Source organism: Petaurus breviceps, unplaced genomic scaffold (genome assembly GCF_028583685.1).
Source record: "Petaurus breviceps papuanus isolate PSGF00001 unplaced genomic scaffold, PetGlider_PUasm1.0 400, whole genome shotgun sequence".
Classification (NCBI taxonomy): domain Eukaryota; kingdom Metazoa; phylum Chordata; class Mammalia; order Diprotodontia; family Petauridae; genus Petaurus; species Petaurus breviceps.
In genome coordinates this window covers 1,572,825-1,596,332 of record NW_027186316.1, presented here as the reverse complement: position 1 = coordinate 1,596,332, position 23,508 = coordinate 1,572,825, and positions in this window count along the sequence as shown.

The following is a 23,508-nucleotide window of genomic DNA, read 5'->3' as shown; positions in this document are numbered from 1 at the left end:
GCCCCTTGTAGCAGCAAGCACCCCAAGCACATCTTCAGGGTTTGCTGCCCATACAAGTTCATGGATCTGCCTTGTCAAAGGAAAGCAACTCAAAATGGGTCAACAAGCCTACTTCAATCAGTCAGACATATATCATTTACCCTGCTCAGGGGAAAAAAGGTCAGCACCCTGAACTTCAAAATACACAGACAGAATTATCAAGACAGAAACAGATCAAGTAGACAGCTTTCCAAACCGTCCAGCCATTACATCCATACCCAGTCAACAACTGGGTTTCCACATCTGGGTTTTTCAAAGCCGGGGGGGCCCTGGACAACGGCTTCCCAGAATACAGATCAAATCACAGAACACTTCTCAAAGTGAGCCTCCAAACAAAGCTACACATCAGGGTTTATCTAGCCTTCTCCTGGCTCAGAGAATTCAACAACCCTATTGACTCACTCGGCAATCAAGAAGTATCTACTGAAAAACAAGCCTCCCACCCCAGACTTCAGGTGCACTTTAGCCTAGGGGCAGGGAAGATCTTCCAAATTTGCATTCCCATTACACCCCTTTTCTTCTATTCCTGGCAACTTGTCTCAGGCCTCCTCCTTTATGTGGTCCCTCCCCCTTCTGACACTGTGACCCATATTTTCTCTGCTCAGAGCCTAGGGGCTGAGAGACCTCAGACTCTTCAAATTGGGGGATATGTCAGCTCAACCTGCTTCTTGTCTTGTGGAAACTACACAGGAAGACAATGGAGTCGAGGTTCATGGCCTATTTCCCCTTTCTCAGACTCAGAAGCATTTCTCCTCTAGCTTTCTTAATCCCCTCCAGTCCAAGGATAGACAATTTCATTGTTTTCCATCCACTGAGGAAGGTGGGGGAGTTTAGATTGAGTCACAGTCCAGAGCAGCCAGGATAGAGGCCACCACAGCCTGACCTTGAAGCTGTCCCATTGCATGTATTGGGTACACAGAATGCAGATGGGCTGAGGCTGAGAGGTTATACAGGAGCTTCAGGCAAACTAGTCCTCAGAAGGCCATTGCATGTTGCAGAGCTGTTTCCATTTCTTCTTCAAGCTGCAATTTTGGTTGCTCTATATGTGACATATCTTGCTGTTTTAGACTATAGAGTGGGGTTCTACCACCTTCTTACTGATCATATGACACCAACCTGTTCATCTGTCCAGGAAAGCAACCAAATCCAACTAGGAAGAACACTGACTTTGTGACTGAACTCTGGTTTTGAATCCATTTCTGTCCATTCCTAATTTGGTGTGACCTTATCCAAGTTAAATTTCCTCCCTAGGGGCAGCTAGGTGGCACAGTGAATAGAGCACCAGCCCTGCAGTCAGGAGGACCTGAGTTCAAATCCAGCCTCAGATACTTAACACAAAACTAGCTGTGTGACCTTGGGAAAGTCATTTAACCCAAATCATCCTACCTTCCCCCCTCCAAAAATCAAAAGACAAAAATCCAAAACAAAAAACAAAAAAAATTTTTTTTAATTTCCTCCCTAGACTGATGAAGGCCTTGGTGAACCCTGAGAAGGCTTTGAGCTCTAGATCTGTAGCCAGGATCTGAAACCAGTTCATTTCCCTGGGCCCCTGTTTTCTCCTCTATAAAATGAGGCATTAGACTAAATTCAAGGTGTCACTTCTAGCTTGAGGGCTCCCAAGTGTGGAGGGAACCAGATTAAAAAGAGATTGAGAGGGGCGGCCAGGTAGCACAGCAAGTAAGAGCACCGGCTCCAGTGTTGAGAAGACCTGGAGATCGAATCCCGGGCTCAGACACTTAGCACCCACCCAGAAACACCTGGCCGTGTAACCTTGAGCAAGTTACTTAACCCCAATTGCTTAGGGGCGGCCAGGTGGCTCAGCGAGTAAGAGTACCGGCTCCAGTGTTGGGACGACCTGGAGATCGAATCCCAGGCTCAGACACTCAGTACCACACTCAGAAATAACTGGCCGTGTAACCTTGAGCAAGTTACTTAACCCTGATTGCTTAAAAAAATAAATAAATAAAAATAAAAATAAAAAGAGATTGAGAAATATTTAACAAAATGCATTAAAAATACAATAGAACATAGGTGGTTTTCTAAATCAATATGTGGCCTAAAGGAATTCTTCCATATGGATTAATGTCCCCCCTGCTTTGAATTTGACACCATTGGCCTAGTTGAGGTCACTTCTAGATTTCAATCTGTTACCCTATTGTGACCTTGAGAGAGTAGCTTCTGCTACCTGAGCCTCAGTTTCCTCCTCTGTAAAATAAAATGGCCTCTGAGGTCCCTTCCAGCTCTGAATGCTCTGCTCCTACAGGTGAGTTTCCCCAAGTCACCTAGACTGCAAGTGTCAGATCAGAGTATCTAAGCATGACATGGTAGCTAATATCCCACTCTGGGACATTCTCATTTCTCTTTGCTGGCCTAGACAAGCCAGCACAGCTGACATACAACCCTTGGTCAGGACAAAGAAGCCTATACTCCACCTTAGGGGTTTTTTCCTAGTTGTGGGAATTTCTAGCTCTTGATAGCCTCAAACAGTGATTAAACTCAGTCTAATTACATTGTGGTGGCTGAAAGGGCAGTGGGAATGCCATTAATTTATCTTTGCCAAACAGAATCACTCACTAATACTGTTGAGCTCAGCCCTCAGCATCCGTCACTTGTGGAGGGTGGGGTGGAGAGGAAACAGATGAGAGTTTGCTTTTGCAGGGTCCCTCCTATGTAGTAGGCAGTGAAGAACCTGGCTAGCGGTGGAGAAAGTGAGGTCTCAAGGCTACTTGTGGCCCTCTAGGTCCTCAAGTGCATCCCTTTGACTGAATCCACACTTCACAGAACAAATCCTTGCCTTCTGGGTCATCGAGTGCAGCCCTTTGAAGAATCCACACTTCACAGTGAAATATGGATTCAGTCAAAGAGCTGCACTTGAGGACTTAGAGGGCCGCAGGTGGCCTTGAAACGGCAGGTTCCCCATCCCTGAACCAGGCTATTCCCCTACTCCTCCCACTTGCCACTACAAAAACCCAGAATTGCTCCATTTGAATATATTTATTTTTAATTTTCAACATTCACTTTCATAAGATTTTGAGTTCCAAATTTTCTCCCCATTTCTTCACACCCCCACCCCAAGATGGCGTGCAATATGGTATAGGCTCTACATAAACATTCATATTGAACCTATTTTCACATTAGTAATATTGTAAAGAATTATTAGAATCAATGGGAGAAACCACAGGAAAGAAGAAACAAACAAAAAAGAGAGAGAGCAAATAATATGCTTCAGTCTGCACTGTCCATAGTTGGGTTTTTTTTGGATGTGGACAGTATTTTACATCATAAGCCCTTTGTAGTTGTCTTGGATCCTTGCATTGCTAAGAAGAGCTAAGTCTATCAAAATTGGTCATCTCACATTGTGGCTCTTACTGTGTACAGTGTTCTCTTGGTTCTGCTCACTTCACTCAGCATCAGTTCATTCAAGTCTTTCCAGGTTTTTCTGAAGTCCACCTGCTTATTATTTCTTATAGCAGAGTAGTATTCCATCACATTCATATACCACAACTTGTTCAGCCATTCTCCAGCTGATGGGCATCCCCTCAATTTCCAATTCTTGGCCACCACAAAAAGAGCTGCTATATATTTGTACATATGGATTTTTTTTCCATATGTATGACCTGTTTGGAATACAGACCTAGAGGTGATATTGCTGGGTCAAAGGATATGTACATTTTTATAGCCCTTTGGGCACAGTTCCAAATTACTCTCTGGAAATGTTGGATCACTTCACAACTCCACCAACAATGAATTAGTGTCCAATTTTTCCACATCTTCTCCAGCATTTATACTTTTCTTGTTTTGTCATGTTAGCCAATCTGATAGGTATGATGTGGTACCTTAGAGTTGTTTTCATTTGCGTTTCTCTAATCAATAATGATTTAGAGTGTTTTTTTCATATTAATACAGAGAACTTTGACTTCTTCCTCTGAAAACTGCCTGTTCATATCCTTTGACCATTTATCAATTGGGGAATGACTTGTATTCTTATCAATTTTATTCAGTTCTCTCTATATTTTAGAAATGAGGCCTTTATCAGATACACGGGTTATAAAAATTCTTTCCAAATTTTCTGCTTCCCTCCTAATCTTGGTGCATTGGCTTTATTTGTACAAAATCTTTTAAATTTAACATAATCAAAATTATCCATTTTGCATTTCATAATGTTCTCTATCTCCTGTTTGGTCATAAATTCTTCTGTTCTCCATAAATCTAATAGGTAAATTATTCCTCGTTCTCCCAGTTTGCTTATAGTATCAGTCTTTATATCTAAATTGTGTACCCATTTTGACTATATTTTGGTATACTGTATAAGATGTTGTCGGGGTGGCTAGGTGACACAATGAGTAGAGTGCCGGCCTCGAAGTCAGGAGAACCTGAGTTTGGATCTGGCCTCAGACACTTAGCACACACACACACACACACACACACACACACCCCTAGCCATGTTGACCTTGGGCAAGTTACTTAACCCCAATTGCCCTCCAAAAAGCAAAAAAAAAAAAGTTGTATATGCCCAGTTTCTGCCATACTATCTTCCAGTTCTCCCAGCAGTTTTTGTTAAATAATGAGTTCTTATCCCAGAAGCGGGATTCTTTGGGTTTATCAAACAGTAGATTACTATGGTCATTGACCGCTGTGTCTTATGTACCTAACCTCTTCCGCTGATCCATCACTCTATTTCTTAAGCAGTACCAAATAGTTTTCATGATTCCTGCTTTATAATACAATTTAAGATCTGGTATGATAAGGCTACCTTCCCTAGCATTTCCTTTCCTTAATTCCCTTGATATTTTAGACCTTTTGTTCTTCCAGAAGGGTTTTATTATTTTTTTTCTAGCTCTATAAAAGAATCTTTTGGTAGTTTGATTGGTATGGCACTGAATAAGTCAATTAATTTAGATAGAATTGTCATTTTTATTACATTAGATCAGCTTACCCATGAGCAACTGATATTTTTTCCAACTATTTGGATCTGAGTTTACTTGTGTGAAAAGTGTTTTGTAATTGTGTTCATGTAGTTCCTGGGTTTGTTTTGGCAAGTAGACTCCAAAATATTTTATAATGTCTACAGTAACTTTAAATGGAATCTCTTTTTCTATCTCTTGCTGCTGGGCTTTGTTGGTAATATATAGAAATGCCGAAGATTTGTGTGGGTTTATTTTATATCCTGCAACTTTGCTAAAGTTATTTATTATTTCAGGTAGATTTTTAGTCGATTCTCTAAGTATACCATCTTATCATCTGCGTTGTTTCTTCTTTGCCTATTCTAATTCTTTTGATTTCTTTTTCTTCTCTTATTGCTACAACTAACATTTCTAGTACCATATTGAATAAGCAGTGGTGATAATGGACATCCTTGTTTCACCTCCGATCTTATTGGAAGTGCTTCTAGTGGGGTGGCTAGGTGGTGCAGTTAGTAAGAGCACTGGCCCTGGATTCGGGAGGACCTAGGATTGGTTCCGGCCTCAGATACTTAACACCTACACAAAATAACTGCCCGTGTAACCTTGGGCAAGTTACTTAACCCCAATTGCTTTAAAAAATAAAAAGGAAATGCTTCTAGCTTATCCCCATTACATATAATGCTTGCTGCTATTATTATTGTAAGGAAAACAAGAATTTGTATTATTTTTGTAATTATTGTAATTGTACGTAATTATTGTAAGAATTTCTCCATTTAAAGGAATCTCAGAGGCCAATTTATATCCAAACAAGAAACCTCTTCCCACCTCCTTCCACCTTCACTTGAAGACCTCCAGTACGGGGCAGCTCAGTACCTACCAAATCAGCCCTTTCTATTTTGAGACAGACTAGGTTCTTTGGAGAATTTTCCTAACATCGGGCCTAGATCTCCCTCTTTACAATTTATCCCTACTTATCCCTGATTTTCCCCTTGGAGTAAACAGAATAAGGCTGTTCCTTCATCCTCATGAGAGTCTAAATCACCTGAAGACAAGAATGATGCCTCTCCTTTCCTTCCCCCAATCTATTCTTCTCCAAGCTAAATATTCCTAGTTCCTTCAATTTTTTGGCTTCCCTCCCCTCTCTATCCCCCTCTGGCTGTGCTCTGTTTTCTCAATGCTCTTCATAAAAGCAGACAAGTAGAAGTGAGCCCAATATTACAAGTGTGCCAGTTACAATAACAGGTCTTACGTAGGTAGTGACCCCCTGACTCCAAGAGCCTTTGAGCAGACAAGGGGATGAAGTTAAATGAGCTTGAAAAACAGAGTTTCAGACATGACAATATTGCCAGTCCTTGAGATGAGTCCATCACCAAGGGATGCAGGTGACAGGCTTCCAATTGCTGCTGTCCAAGTTGTAAAAGAGAGAATTGGAAACTGTCAAGGAGGCTGGGCAATGTTTGGCACGAGCATATGGGAATTGAGAAGAATGAAACCTCTAGGAGCTCTAAAAAAAGTCTCAGTCATGGGAATGCCCCCCAAGCCCAGAAAGCAATGGAGTGTGCAAGTGTGGGATGCTAGGATTCAGCCCTATGAGCTCCACACAAAGTAGAAAGAAAAGATCATTCCAAGGAAGTCTCCTGGACTTTCAGCCCTATGTCCCACACTGTGAGAGGCTGCCTAGTATAGTGAGTTAGGAAGAATACTGGCTTTGCTGTCAGAGAGTCCAGGTTTAAATGCCGCATCTGTCATTCCCAAGCCTAATGACCCTGGGCAAGTCACTTCATTTCTCAGGCTTATTTTTCTCATCTGTAAAAGTTGGGCTTTGGACTTCATGGTCTTGGTGGATCTCTTCTAGCTCTAAATTACTGCTATTATGGCCAAGGAAGATGTTGTGATGAAGTGGGAAGTCTCTGAGTCAAGAGAATAGGTTAGGGCCCCAGCTTGCAAGTGTCTAGCTCAGGGGGTGGGGACCCTACGGCCTCAAGGTCATATGTGACCCTCTAGGTCCTCAAGGGCAACCCTTGGGTTGAATCCCAACTTCACAGAACAAATCCCTTAATAAAAGAATTTATTCTGTAAACCTTGGACTGGGTCACAAGGCCATACCCGAGGACCTAGAGGACCACGTGTGTCCTTGAAGCTGCAGGTTCCCCACCCCTGGTCTAGTTGGTTGGTTGGTTGGTTGTTCTGGGGAATGTCTGAGGAAAGCTCCCAGACAACCAGCCCTGTGGCCTAACTCACCTGCAGACAAGCTGACTGAATGCCCCTAAGATACCAGGGAAAGTAGCATGCCAGAGGGGGAAAAGGCTAGACTCTGAATCAGGAGATCCAGGTCCAAGGCAAGTCATTTCTTCCATCAGTCAATCAATCAACAAGCATTTAATAATCACCTCCTGTGTGCCTACCGCTGGGGACACAGACAAAAATCTTCCATTCATCTTTCTGAATCTCAGTTTTCTCCTCTGTAAAATGGGAATAATACTATTGCCACCTCATAAGGAGGTTGTGAGGAAGGTGCTTTGTTCACCTTGAAGTACTATAGAAATGTGAGTTCTCATCATTACCCACAATCCCCTCCTGCAGCCTCCTTAGCCAGCTCTACTCCCCTTCCCTGACACCTCTCAGGAAAGCAGCCGATCTGTCCCTCATGCCCTCTGAGTCAGTGGTGTCAAAGGCAAATAGAAGCAGGGGGCTGCTACTCCATAATAAGAATCCCGGCCAGCTGCACCCTGGCTTTATTTGCAAATGCGATATTATCTATGTTTTGTTATCTTTTCATTTATTTTGTTAAATACTTCCCAATTATATTTTTATCTGGTTGGGCCCACTCAGGAACAGCTTGGGCGAGCGTGCGGCCTACAGGCCAGGTGTCTGACACCTCTGCTCCATGTGTTGGAAAACAATCTCACTAATACTCCCAGTAAGAAGGTGGTAAATGGTATGAATGAATGTATTAACTATCCCAGGGAACTACTGGTCCTTTCATAGGGAGTGAGGAGCTTTAGAAAGAATGTTGACCATCTGGAGTGTGTCCAGAAGATGAGTAGGATGGTGAGAGCTCTGGCGATCAGATCAGAAGGACATCTGCTGAGGGAGAATGTTTAGCCTGGAGAGGGAAAGATTGAAGGAAATGGATGGATGGATGGATGGATGGATGGATGGATGGATGGATGGATGGATGGATGGATGAATGGATGGAAAAGAATTTACTAAGCATTTACTATGTGACACCATGCTAAAGTACTGGGGATAGAAGTAAAAAGGACAGCTTACATTCTAATGGGGGAAGATTACACATATGGTGGAAGATGTTTTGGACAGAGAATGTGAGTGAAAGGGGCTAAGCTTGAATCTTGATTCTTCTTCCTATCAAAGAGGCTCTGGGCAAGTCCCTTCCCTCCCTAGGTCCTAGCTTCTTCCTCTGTAAAATGAGAGGTTTTGAAAAAACTCTCTGAGGGCTCTTCTGGCTTCAATCCCTTTCGTTCTGTTCTTATCCCTTAAAGGATGGCCATGAGGAAGAGGGATCAGGCTTTTGGGCACCAAGGGGATGAAACTAGGAACACTTGATGGGACTTGCAGAGAGACCAATTGGACTTCGTGTCATCTATACCCAAGGGCTGCCTTAGGAGATAGTGGGATCCTGATCACAGAAGGTCCTTGAATAGAGGACATGTCTCAGGGGTGTCCTAGAAGGATGCCCTGTTGAGGTATATTTGTTAAACTTGGCTATGGCCCTTCCATCTCTGAGATCCTTGAAAACAAAATAAAAGTCAGAAGGACCTGAGTTCACATTCCACCTGGGATGCCTCCTCCTCATCATCCTCTACAACAATATTTACTAAGCACCTACAGTATGCCAAGCACTGTGATAACCACAGTATTTACTAGGGATATGAAAAAAAAGCCAGAAATATGGTTCCTGACCTCAGGGAGCTCACATTCTAATAGGGGACATAATATACAAATAACTATGTATATATGACAAGGGTAGAGTATAATGGGAGGTAATTTTCAGAGAGATGGTACCATCAGTGTAGATAACTCCCCCTCTCTGTCTTCTTGCCCTCATCTACAAAATGGGGGAGAAGGAATTGGCTTTGATAGTCTCTGGGGTTCCTCCAGTCTCCAGATCTGTAATCCTGTGAATTTCTGGTGCCATAGGAGGAGGGAGAGGAGAGACTTTTCAAAGGGTAGTGGAGGATGGAAGTGGGGTAGGGCTGGGTGATTTGTATCATTTTAGATGTTTTGTAGAAAGAACTGTTTATTAGCTTTGGGAGAAATCCTGGAGGGCTGTGGAAGCTGAATATCAGAATAGAACAAGTTTGCTGGAGATAATGGAGAAAGTAGATTGCCCAGCGTAGCCCCTCTGTGTGACGCATGAAGCTTAAGTAAGCAAGGGGAGGGAGAGAGGTCTGAGAGCCACGAGATCACTCTTCATCGGTTAGCTCGGCTCCTGTCCCCGTCAAATGACAGTACTTAGCTATGTTTGGTACCTTGAACGTCAGCCACATTTTACAAGGATACAAACTTAATTATCTCCTGCACCACATTATTCCCTTGTATTGGGGACCCCACTCCAAATGAAAAAGATTCAATTATTGCTGATGCCATCCAGACCTTCTCTCCAATCCTTGCAGTGAGCCCCAGAAATTCTGCCCCTGAAAGAGACAGGGCTGGGCTGGGCCAAAGCTGAGGGATGGCCCAGACTCTTACAGAGGAAAGGGTATTGAAGAGGTAGCAAGACCCCCCAAGTGGGCTTCCTTCTGCTGCCGCTGACAGGCTGGGTGACAACATACAAATCATTTAACCTCCTGGAAGTGCTTTCCTCCATTTCATTAAGGAGGGTTCTGGAAGGGGTGATGTGTGAGGTTCCTTCCAGCTCCAACATTCACTTTTCTGAGTTCTCTTTCATCTCTGACATTTCAGGTTCTGTGTTCCCCTGTTACATTCTAGAATTCTATAAATATACAGAGATTACAAAAACATACCAAAAGCTTTGAAATCCTCCATCAATCTCCCATTGTAGCTCCAGCAGCTATGACCACAAAAAAGGCCTTGTAGATACTTGGCTGAAAATATTTGCTTCCATTATAGTCAGCCTGCTTTTCTGTTTGGCTCCTGAGCACTTGAGGAAATGGAGGCTCCCCACTTACAATCAAACAGGCTTCTCATAGGAGCAAAGGTCTAGATTGGAAAGAAAACCAAGTGAATTGACTTGTCCAAGGTCACATGTAAGGTTCTAGATCTAAAGCAGAAAGGGGCATCAGAGGAGGCCATCTAGCCCAACTCCTCATTTTATAGAGGGGAAAACTGAGGCCCAAAGAAAGGAAAGGACTTGTCCAAGGTCATACAAGTAGTAGTCATACAAGGGTGACAAGGTCACACAAGTGGCCAAGTCAGGAGTGAATTCCAGTTCAGCACACTTTTTTTTACTATACCCCACTACATCACTTGAGGAGGGTACCAAGCTTCTCCTGCCTCTTCTTCCCTGGGCCAAAAATTTAGGGTTTACTTCCTTTAAAAGGATATCTCCTGAGGTGACATTTTCTAGCCACTCAACTGGGTCTGGACAGGAAATCAGTGATTTGATCATGCCCTTGATAGCAAAGGGGCCCATTTGGGATGTTTCACTGCTCAGGTCTCAGCCCAGTTAAGGTTAATTCTTCAAGGGCCAGCTCAACCAGACTGGGAGGTGGGGAAGAGGAGGCCAAGTACAAGGAAGATGTGTCTTGCCAACCCAAAGACCGTACAAAATTGCATCTAGGTGTCTGTTTCAACTCAAGCCAGATGCTGGTAAATGAAACTTGGGTTCCCCTAGATTCTCCTAGATTCTATTCTGTAAATTAAGGGTTTGGGAATATAATATATAACCTCTAAGATCCCTTCCTCAAAAGAAAATCTAGAGAGAGAAGAGAAAGTGGCACTGGATGAGCTTTGGGGTACATCCACAATTAGGGGTCAGGATATGGATGATGAGTCAACAGAAGAGACTAAAAACCCCAAAACAATTAGACAGGCAACAGGCAGCCGAATAGTGGCTTTAAGTCCAAAGAAGTGGCTTTGAATTATGTCTCAGTCACTAACAGACTGTATGACCTTAGGCAAGTCACTTCTCTACTTTGTGCCTCAGTTTTCTCATCTGTTAAATAGAAGGGTTCTCCTAGCCTAGATGATCTCTAAGGCCCCTTTTCTGCTCTGTCTTGTGACCCTACATGTAACTTTGGAGACATTTCAACCAGAGGCTTTGTCACAACAGACCAGATTGACTCTTAGGGCCTCTATTATTTATTAATAATCTACAATAATCTACTCTTTTTGTCCAACCGAGAATTTGGCTTGTGTCTCCCTAAGAGTGCTCTCAGCTCCCCTAAAGGATTCCATAACTAAGTTATCAGATAAAAGATAGACTTTATTTTACCCAAATGAAAATATCAAATGGGTTCATAGCCATCAAACCTTCCAAGGAAAAGTATCCTCTACGGCCTATCAAGCAATCCTCTTTTCTGGTGGCTCTCACCCTCCCTATGCACCTATAATTCCCAGGTATAAGCCTGAGTTTCCCTTCAGGGTATGTGCTTCCATGATCTGTGTCTCCTTTGGGCACCATTGAGGTGAGTGGTCTGTAAGTGACTTTTCTGATTTAAGTGAGACCAGGCAGCTTGATTTATTTTCCTTCCTCTTCTTTTTCTTGAGGAAATTTCACCACTCTCCCTCTCTCCCGCTAGGTGCATGTAGCTTCCTGAAAAGGCCACGTGAATATTCAGACATATCTGCAAATCTCCATATAAGTCATTATCTCTGTGTCCTATCTGTCTCTGGTATGCTCTCCATGTGCCTGGATTTCCCTCTGTGTCTGCCTGCATATCCGTTTGTGAATTCTATCATTATTGAGGTGTTGATTCAGTGAACCTCAGTGTTGTTGTTGAAACAAAGGCCACATCTGTGGGGTGATGTGACCCCGGGACTAGGAGAATTCAAATCCAGCCTACGAAGTTGATGCTTTAGTCAGGAGACAGTAAAGTGGAAAGGGTCTTATCCCTCTGGGTGTATGCCCAGGAATGCCTGCTACCTTCTAGCCCCCCTTCAAAGATTTCCCCTCATCTACAAAATACCCTCAGTTGATCCCTGCCAGTTCTCATCTCATACCTCTTCTCTCTTTTGTGGCCAAACTCCCAGAGAAGCCCATCAACAGTACGTGCATCCACTTCCCTTCCCTTAAATCTCTTCTGAATTCTGTACCAGCTCCCTTCTGACCATATCATTCAACTGAAACTGCTGCCTCCAAAGTTACCAATGGTGTCCTTATCACCAAATCTAATGTCATCAACAGTGTTTAAGACTTTAGAGAATTCAAGGATGAGGGTTGAGTCAGTCATCGGATTTGTACACAGTTGTCTATATGTTGTCTCCCCCATTAGACTGTGAACTCCTCAAGAGAACGGATGGGGGGGAGGGAGGAAGGGAGAGAATTTGGAACTCAAAGTTTTAAAAAAGAATATTTTTTTTACATATAACTGGTGAAAATAAAATACTAAATCATTTTTTAAGTAGGAACTGTTGTCTTTTACTTAGCACAGGTGTGTGGCACCTAGTAGGTCTCTACTAAGTCCTTGTTGACTGACTGATTGGCTATTATAGCTGGGTGCTAGCTTGGTCTGATTGCAACACTCTATGGGAAACATCTTTTTCCACCCTAGGGTATGGTACAGCAGCCTGGGGCCTTGCCAGAGAGGAAAACATGTTGGCAGTGACTCACTGGCCCCTCTTTATCTCCTCATTTGCACCCCACAGTGTGGATAACATGCCAAGTCTTTTTTCTCCCTTCTTCACAACCCCTATTCCCATCTATTCTCTTCTCTCAATTCACTTCCCTGGTCCAAGCCCTCCTCACTGCATATCTAAACTATCTTCTAATTGGTCTCCTCACCTCAAGTCCTTGCTCCATTCCAGTCCTCTCCACACCTCCAAAGGTGATTTTCCTAAAGTGCAGGTATGACTCTGAAATCACCAGTGGTCCACTTGCTATTCCTCACGCACAGCACCCCATCCTGTCCAGCTCTGTGATTTGGCCCTGGCTGTTCCCCATCTTGAAAATTCTCTCCCTCCTCACCCCTGCCTCTTGGCACCCTGGGGCTTTCTTCATGATTCAGCTCCAACACTCCCTTCTGCAGGACACCTTTCTGCTCTGCCTGCCACTCAAGCCTTCTCTTTTCAACTGACCTTCCACACACTCTGTGTTTTTATGTGCCTATTTTTTACATGCTACCTCCTCCGCTAGAATATATGTTCCTTGAGGGCAGAAAGGGTTTTCCCAGTGTCCGGCACACAGTCAGCATTGATTAAGTGTGTTTTTGCTTGACTGCTGAAGACCCAACAGATGGCCTAAGGCAAACAAATCTGGTCCCCAAAGGAGGGGAGGTGGCCTAAGGCAAATGTCTCCAATGGTCTCTACTAGATGACCTCTGTTCTCCTGGAAACTTCCAAGTCAAGTCATGGGAAAGAAAGGTGTGACCTCTAAATGCATCTCCTTCTCTATCCAGGCAGAAGTTTCCCTCATTCTGGTGCAATCTTGGCTCTGTCCTATACAGATGTTACATAGATTCCTCTTCTTTTTCATCCAGATTCTGACTGGATCTTCCCTAGTTGGCTAGCTACAACTAGTAGAGAGGACCTTTGTAAGGACAAGATTCCTCCATCCTCCCTTGTTCCCATCATCCTTTTTTCCAGAAAGTCTATCCAATTGCCCTTTGGGCAACAAGAGATTGGGATGCAGGGTTCTAGCCATCTTCTGGAGCTATTTTGTATACCAGAACACAACCAAGTCTTTTCATGTCTTAGTAACTCTCCTCCAGTCTTCTATCTTCAGTTTTTCTGGGATGCCAAGACTTGACAACAAGGTTCTGTCAAGCCTGGAGTTCCATCTGGCTAAGCTGAATGTTACATTATTCCTTCTTCCTCTTCATGTTCTTCTGGGGCAAGGTCAATTGATAGCTCGGTCAGGTGGCATGTTGATTGCAAGGCCTTCCCCATTCTCAGAGATTCCAGAGCACATGTGCAGAAAAGTTGGTGGCCATGTTGCCATGGTCATTACCAACATGCACCAGAAAGGCCATGTGTTGATTCCGCTGAGCCTCCCGCTCAGACCTCAGTATCCCTCACATGTTACACACCAGAGTATGTTTAGCACACCCCAGATATAGATTTCCTGAAGGAAGGAACAGAATCCTTCTAGATTTCTTGATTCCCATCAAGTCCAGTTCCTCATCGACTGGCCTACCCTCAGAAATTCAACACTGATTCAAATGGAATCCTGATGGGGAAGTCATATACCAAGAAATGTTTCTATAAGAACCAGTGAACTATAGTTCTTGGTCATGTGGGTCCACCGTCACTGGACAAAGTGGTCTATCACCACTAAGATATTTCTCATGCTTTTCTGGTCTCCTTCAGGGGTACCATCTTTTGTTCAGATCTTATGTTTTCCAGAGAAGCAAACTGAATTAGTGGAGCTGTCCTTGATACTCTAGGGGATCTCGAATATTGCACCCACATCTGCTGCCATCTGAAGCCTAATCTGGAAAGAGAACCTCTTGTCCCAGGTAGCTGCAGTAATCATGGAAGCCTCTCATCACTCATAGCCTTTGGACAATGCTAATTGCCTTTAGAAAGAGTGATTGGGAATCCAATCAATAGCATGCCTAGATGGCCATTTCTGGTAAGGTCTGGTTCAGCCTCTAGTGTGGTCTTGGTAGGCCACACCTAAGTGGATGGATCACAGTGCAGCCCTCAGGGCCAACATTCATAGCCTCCATTCACAATCGTTCTTTCTTTTTTGGAAGTAATCAGGGTTGGGGCAGCTAGCTGGCACAGTGAATGGAGCACTGGTCCTGGAATAAGGAGGACCTGAGTTCAAATCTGGCCTTAGACACTTAACACTTACTAGCTGTGTGACCTTGGGCAAGTCCCTTAACCCCAATTGCCCTACCTTCCTCCCTCGGAAAAAAAAGGAAATAATCAGGGTTAAGTGACTGAGGCTGGATTGGAACTCGGGGCCCCCACTTTACCCACTGCACAACATTCTATCTAACCAGGTTCCACCTCTGCCTCCCTGCATGAATGAATCATTTCTGGGCATCCGGGAAGCTATTCTTGTTGCCCAAGCAGCCATTTTGTTTGTCAGTTAGTTTAAAAGCCTAACCATAATTCATCACCGGGAGAAGTAGGGACAGCCCAGGTGGTGCACATTTGGTCCCCATCTCTATAGAACACTTTCCACCCTTTGCACACCCTTTTATAACCACAAACATTCCTTTTCAGCCTGTGTAGAATGAGGAGCCAAGGTCCTTGAGATTCTCAACCATACCCACACCGTATCTAGGGCATATTCTAGCCAGGGTTCAAGGGTTTCCCCTGGAAATAAGTAAATCAGCTCCCCTCCTCCCCCCAACCCCAAATAACCAGAATTGTCTCCAGTGGTTCCCTCCTGGTCATACTGTCAGCATGGCATGGGGTCACTGGCTGAAGGGTGGCACCCTCCCTTTTTTCCACAGTCCATCCCTTTGGCACTGTTAGGACTTTCAACTTGCTTAGCATGGCCTATCCAGAAGCTGAGTAGCCATTCCCAAGTACTCCCTTCTCTAGGAATTGGTCAGAGAACCCAGGAGGGCCATAACATCAGTCAGTCCATAAACATTTATTAAATACCTACTATGTGCTAAGCACTGGGAATACAAAAGGAAGCAAAAGCCAAGCCCTGCCCCCAAGGAGCTCCTAGTCTAATAAAGGAGACAAAATGCAAAGTATCCAAACAAGCTATAGACAGGATGAATAGTAGAATGAAGGAGGTTGATAAAGGCTTCCTGTAGAAGGTGAGGTTTTTAGCAGGGACCTGAAGGAACCTAGGAAGGACAGATGAGGAGGAACAGCCTTCCAGGCAAGGGGGCCAGCCAGAGTGGGGAGATGGAGGGTCTTATGTAAAGAACACAAAGGAAGCTAGGGCTCTTGGATCACAGGGCACGTGGTGGGGTGGGATGAGGACAGGAGCAAGATATAAGAAGACTGGTAAAATGAAGGGGGGTAGCTTATGAAAGGTTTTGAACAACAGAGGATATTATATTTGATCCTGGACATGATAGAGAGCGGCTGGCGTTTATTGAGTAGGGGCGGGGAGTGGCGTGTGTATGATGTACTTAAGTCTGTGCTTTGGTAGATAAGTGGAGTCTGGCCTGCGTGGGGGGAGACTTGGAGCAGGGGCACCCACCAGCTCCATTAGGAATATCTTCCCTAGTCCTTTCCTCTCCCCTAAAAAGTCATGGCCATACTAAAATTCTTTCAATGGTGTCCTCATCATAATACAGAAGGGATCTCCAAAATCAGCCCTCTGGTCTTACCTTGGGCCTTGCATAGATGCTTTCTCAATTTGGCCACTGATAGTGCAGAAAGCTGGCTCCAAAAATAACAACGAGAACAAAGTCATTCATCCTGATAAGTGAGAAAAAATGAAATGCGTGTCAGTGATGTCCCAGTCCCTGATGGGACAGATTAACCTTGAGACCTTGGGGGCCCTCTCAGCAGTGATCTCTCTGGTTTCTTTTTCCCTCACCCAAGAGACTCCTATGGAAACCACAGATTTCAGCTCACATCTAACACCCCCAGCTTCTCTTCACTCCCCTAGGCTATTGAGACATTAAATATAAAATGGTTTTATTTAGCCTGACCAAAAAGACAGAACGGGCAAGTACCCAAGCTCCTTGATGGTAAGGAAAACTTTCCTCCCTTTTCTGGTGGGCATAATCCCCTCTCATGGTCCTGCCTCCTCTCTGTGCCAATGATTCCCATTCCTCTCAGTACCAGATATCTGGGGAAGAAAAGACTCGGGGCGGGGGGGGGGGGGCGCTGTGATACCTGGGGCCAAGTATTTGAAGGGCTGTCATGTGGACTCCTGCTTGGCCCCAGAGGGCAGAAGCAGTAGCAGTGGGTGCAAGTTACAAAAAGGCCAATTTAACGCCAGGGCAATCTTCTTAGCAATGAGAGCTGTCCAAAAGCCAATGGACTGCCCATTGGAGGTCTTCAAGCAGAGGGTGAATGGTTCATTTCAGATTTCGGTTGGACTAGGTCACCACTGAGGTCCCTTCCATCTCTCGTGTTCTGTGATTCAAGATGGCCTGTGGACCTCTCTTGAGGTCAGAGGGAAACTGGATATGTCCCTTTCCTCCCCCAAATGCTTTTCATCTATTTCTTTTTTTAAGTTCATTTATTTTTATGTTTTTTACTTTAAAAATGCTTTATTAACTTCTGATTTATATCATTCGTTTCCACCAGATTTTGAGTTACAAATTTTCTCCCCGCTTTTCCCCCACCCACCACCCCAAAATAGCAGTCCCATGGGATATCCCCTCCTCCAGTCTGCTCTCTCCCATATTTTCTCCCATACCCCTTTCGACTTTTCCAGTGGATCTCTATGCCCCAATGCCTGTATATCTTATTTCCCAATTACATGTAAGATGGTATTAATAATAGTATATATATACATATATGAATATATATGTACATATATACATATATTTGAATATTTGATTTTAAAACTTTCAATTCCAGATTAATTCCCTTCCTTCCCCATCACCCACCCCCACTGTGAAGACAAGCAGTTCAGTATAGGTTGTACATGTGTGGCTAATGCAAAACAACAACATAGTAGGTATATTGTAAAAGACTGACTACACTTCCCTCCCTCCCATCCCACCTCCCACCAGATCCACTCTCCACCCTGATCCCATCCCTTTTCAAAAGTGGGTGCTTCCAACCTCCCTCCCCCCCAGCCTGCCCTCCCTTCCATCATCCCCCCTCTCATCCCCTTCCCCGCCCCTATTCTCCTGTAGGGTGAGAGACCCTATTTAGTGTGTATTTCACTCCCTCCTCAAGCCAGATTCAATGGGAATAAGGTTGACCCATTCCCTTTTGCCTTCCTATTCTTCCCCTCTATTGTAACCATCTTCCCTTGCCTCTTCTGTATGAGATAGTTTACCCCAATCTATGTCTCCCCATCTCTTCTCATTATATTCCTCTCACCTCTTAATTTCACCTTTTAAGTATCATCCCTTCCTGTTAAGGAACTTATCAAAGTTGAACTATTAACATTCCTACATGGCAAAACAATAATTGTAACTTATGATACTTTTCTCAGTAGCTTTTCATCTATTTCACCAAGGCCATTTCCCTTCTTCCATGTCTGTGTGGCCTGGGCATGTAGGTGCTTGTGTGAGTCCCTGCAGAGATGGGATGAAGATGCAGGCCTCCCCCCAGGTCTGCAGGAAGCTCGCCACCTCTAGGTCTGGGTCACTTGGCATCACCACATCACCACATGTGTCTGGCTTGACCTCCTTTGAATATCAAGTCCAAGTAAGCATTCAGGTGTATAGAGTCTATGCTTGATGGCCCTCTCTGCTGCCACCCATCATTCACAATGAGGACCCAAAATAAGAATGATTCACACCTTGCTGAGGAGATAGCAAAGGGACCAAGTGGTACGTATGAATCCATGATTTTATACTCTTCTTCTGTAAACCCTGCAGAAACCCTAGAGCCCGGCCCTGCCTCAATTCCCACCTTACATTTTTTCCTAAATAAGTCACCTCCAGAGACTAAGCTGCCTTCTGCTGAGTACATCCCTTCCCAGGCCTCCCATTCTTGCCTTCCCCAGATCCTGCACAGCAACAACCCAAGAAAAGAGAAATTGAGGTAAAGGCCAGAGGGGAAGGAGGGGTTGGTTGGAGGGATTCATCAGCCACCATTAACCACAACAAAGAAGCATAAATGGGATTATAAGGAGAAAGAGAAGAGGCGGCTAGCTCATGCTAGTGAAACCCACTTCATGCCTCTTGAATGTAGAAGAAAAATGGGATAAAGCCATATAATGCTCAACGAGAAGAGAACCGGGGAGGGAAGTCCAGAGTGGCATAAAAGGATAAATAATAAAAGTGTAGTGTAGATGAATTAGGAGAAAAAGAAGTGGTTTGGGGAGTGAGGTAAAGAATAAGGCAAGATTGTCTGAGCACTGACTGTACATTGCGTACAGGTAGAGTGTTCAAAGCTCAACTAATGTGTTGATCGATATGTGAAGAGGGAGAGATTTTTAAGGAAGAAAAAGGGAACAAGGGAACAAAAAGTAAACCAGCCTCTGGTAATAACTCCCAGAACCCATTTCAGGAGGGTTTTTTTTTTTACTTAGGACTTGCTTTCCATCCATGATGGGATTGGCACCTCGTAGCCACCTTGTGAGGGCCATGTTGCAGGAGGGAGTCCCAAACTTGATGTGAGGAGGCCTGGGTTCCAGTCCTGACTCTGTTCCTTCCTGTTTAGGTGACTCCAGGCAAGTCACATCACCTCAATGAGCCTTCATTGGTTCATCTTTAAAACGAGGATCCTAGGGGCAGCTAGGTGGCACAATGAATAGAGCACTAGCCCTGGAGTCAGGAGGACCTGAGTTTAAATCCAGCCTTAGACACTTAACACAAAAACTAGCTGTGTGACCTTGGGCAAGTCACTTAACCCCAATTGCCCTACCTTCCCCCTTCCAAAAAAAGCTAAATTTTTTTAATACAAAAAAAAATGAGGATCCTACAAACATACCCCAGGGTTGTTGTGAGGAAAGAGCTTTACCGTGCCTGGCATACAGTTGGCAGGTAATAAATGCTCGGTGACTGATGCCATTGTTGGCAAAAAAATAAGTGGAACCCATTCTAGGTCACAGGATCCCCCAGATTTAGAGCTGGGAGGACTGAGAGAGTCTCTAGGCCAGAGATTCTTACCCTGCGGGTCCATGAACATTTTGTGGGGTTTTTTCCAATATGTTGGTAATTGTATTTCAATATCGTTGGCTTCCTTTGTAATCCTGTGGGTTTTTCTTTGCACATTTAAAACCACAATTCTGAGAAGTGGTCCAAAGACTTCCCCAGACTGCCAAGGAGGCCCAAGACACAAAAAACAGGAAAAAGCCCTGGTCTGGTTGAACCCCTTAATCTTAAGGATGAGAAAGGCTAAGTAGCTTGCCCAATGTCCCACAAAGAGCTCACAGGGTCATAGATGCAGAGCTGAAGGGGCCTTAGAGATCATTAAGTTCAATCTCCCCATTTTGTAGGTTCAGAGACTGAGTGACCTGTCCAAGGTCAAATGGAAAGAATCTACACCCACCTTCTCCAGCTCCATATCCAGTCCCCTTTCCACAAGGGCAACCCTGGGGTTTATACTCCAAAGGGTCTAAGCCAAGGAATCCATTTACAGAATGAATCAGAGAGCACATGACTTGTCCAAAGTCACACAGCTAGTTGACTGTGCCAAGATTCCAGACCCAGCACCCTGTCCTCTGCCCCAGGCTCTTGGTCAGCGTTTGCTTAAAAAGCAAAGCTTTGGACACAAGGGGAAAAAATCCAAGGGAGATTTACATATTACACATCACAATCTCTCCATTTTTCCAGATCAGACTTATGTTTTCACCAGTATAGGCAACTCCCGTGGAGGAAAGGCCCTCTACCCATGCAGGTCAATGCCTACTCTACAACTTAGAGTCTTAGAGAGTTTTGTGGTCCACTGAGGGCTGAGATGACTTATCCAGAGTCACCTAGCACTGTGTCAAAGGTGGGACTGGAATCCAGGCCTTCCTCAGTCTGAAGTTGATTTACTTTCTCTCTGTCTTTCTCTGGCTCTGACTTTTTGTCTCTCTGTCTCTATCTGTCTCTGTTTTTGTCTCTGTCTCTCTCTGTCTCTGTTTCTGCCCCTCTGTCTCTGTCTGTTTCTGTCTCTCTGTCTCTGTTTCTGTCTGTCTCTGTCTTTCTTTTTGTCTCTCTGTCTCTGCTTTTGTCTCTCTGTCTTTCTGTGTCTCTGTGTTTCTCTGTCTCTGTCTGTTTCTGTCTCTCTGTCTCTTTCTTTTTGTCTCTCTGTCTCTGCTTTTGTCTCTCTGTCTTTCTGTGTCTCTCTCTGTATCTCTCTGTGTCTCTGTGTTTCTCTCTGTCTCTGTCTCTCTGTGTCTCCACTTTCTCTTCTGCCTCTTCTGTTTCATCCGTGTGTGCTTTCCTGCTCCAACTGCCAATTCTGACCCCTCTGGGATTTGCTAGGTAGTACTCATGAGTTGCTGTGACCCCCAATGTCTTTCCTGGTAACCTACCTTCTGGTGATGAACTTTTTTCTGCCCATCATGGACAAGAGGCCCAGAACCCATCCTCATGTCCTTACTCTATGCCAGCTTGGTAGGAATGGCCATAGCTTGTACCTACATGCCATGGCCCTTAATATCCCAGAGTCACCTGAGCACACTAATGGATGAGCAAATGGTCATACTTCTGACCTGCAATTTAGCCCTGAACTGCCTCACCCCCAAGGTTCTGGACTGTAATATCCCTCTCCCTTTAGGTCAATTCACAAAATATTTGCCAAGGGCCTACTCTGTGTAAGGTATTGCACTGAGCTAAGGGATGCATGCATGGATGGAAGAGGCCCACCAGGCAGGACCCTGAGGGATTGTCGGTCCCCCAGTACCTTGCCTTCTCAAGAAGACATCCAAGGCTCTATGCCCAGGACGTCTTACTCTTCCTCAGGCATCTCCTGCGTCCCTGACTTTGTCCAGGCTGACCCACCTGCCTGAAATGCCCTTGATCTTCACATCTGTCTGTATCATTAGTTTTCTTCAAGGTCCAGTTCAAGTACCTGTTCCACATAACTCACATACACACACACACACACTGATGTGTTGCCCTCCCACCTCAATCATCTTGTATCTATTTTCTATACATTTAACATATGCCTTCATATTCTCTCCTGACCAGGTTGTGATTCCCAGGAAGTGAAGGGATTCCCTGCTATCTTTATGTCCCCAGAGCCTGTCTCTAAACCTAAGGAGCTTAATAAATGCAAGTTGATGGACTGATGGATCCATCATAGGTAGCCTTCCTCCACACCAATTTTCCTCCTCAGAGAATGAGGGAGTCCTTCCCTTAGCCAAGGCCAACCCCTTCATTTGTGCCCCTTTCCACCTTCTCTTGGCACTGGCTTCCTACATCATTTCCTCCCTCTCATCTCCAGTTTCTTCCTCTGTGGTCTCCTTTATTACTGCCAACACATATACTCATGGAACTCTTTCTCTCTGTCCTGCCAGACCCTCAAGCTCTCACTCTAAATTTCTCCTTCCTTACCCTGCTAATTCCCTGGAAAGTAGAAAGTAGAAACACTCATGGCCTCTGGTTCCTCACTACCCTCTCACTCCTCCAACTACTGCAACCAGGCTTCTGATCTCACCACCCCATTAAAACTACTCTCAAAGGTCACTGGAGACCTTGGAATGACTAAATCCACCAGCCTTTTCTCAGGCCTCATCCACCTTGACCTTTCTGGATCATTCAGTACAGTGGTCCACCCCCTCCTCCTGGACTCTCTAGCACTCCATTTTAGGACCGTTGCTCTCTCCTACCTATCGACCTAGTCTTGATCAATAGGTCACCCCCTCCTCCTGCCACCCCCAAGGGCTCTCTCCTGATTGATGAGTCCCTGGCCAGGATCACCATTTTTTTTCTTTTTGGGGAGAGGAGAATTTTTAAAAATTATTTTTAACATTCATTTTAAAATGTTGAGTTCCAAATTCTCTCCCTTCATCCTGCCCCTTCCCTCCCCATTGAGAAGACAAACAATATTACATTAATTATACAGGTGAAATCATACCAATTGTACATGGGACTAAAACATTTTCATATTAGCCATGTCAGGAAGCAAAAAAAAGCATGAAAATAAAGTGAAAAAAAAACTATGCTTCATTCTGCACTCAGAGTTCATAAGTTCTCTCTCTGGAGGTGGAAAGCATTTTTCATCATAGGCTTTTTGGAATTATTGTGGATCATAGTATTGATCAGAGTAGCTAAGTCATTCATAGTTGGTCATCATACAATATTCTGTTACTGTGTACTATGCTCTCCTGATTCTGCTCACTTCATTTTGAATCAGTTCATGTAAGTCTTCCTAGGTTTTTCTGAATTCATCCCCCTTGTCATTTCTTTTTTTTTAAAGCAATCGGGGTTAAGTAACTTGCTCAAGGTTACACGGCCAGTTATTTTTTTGTGTGTGGGTGCCGAGTATTTGAGGCCGGAACCAATCCTGGGTCTCCTGACGCCGGGGCTGGCACTCTTACTCACTGTGCCACCTGGCTGCCCTGTTGTCATTTCTTATAGAACAATAGCACTCCATCACAATTATAAACCACAACTTCTTCAGTCATTCCCAAGATTGCCACATCTTGAGGAATCTCAGATATGCTCACTTAACTCCCAGCTCTACTCGATCTGCTCCAATTCCTTAGCAGCCTTCTTTCTCCAATCCTTCCCCAGTGGGTCCCCTCTCCTCCCAGCTCCCTGCCTTCCAATTCCCCTTCATGTTTTGTCTTCACCATTAGAATGGAAACTCCTTGAGAGTGGGAATCATCTTAGTTTCTTGTATTTGTGTTCCAACACATAGAACAATGCCTGGAATATAGTAAGTATTTAATAAAAATAAATGCTTTCTTTCTGTCTTTCTGTCTCTGTCTCTG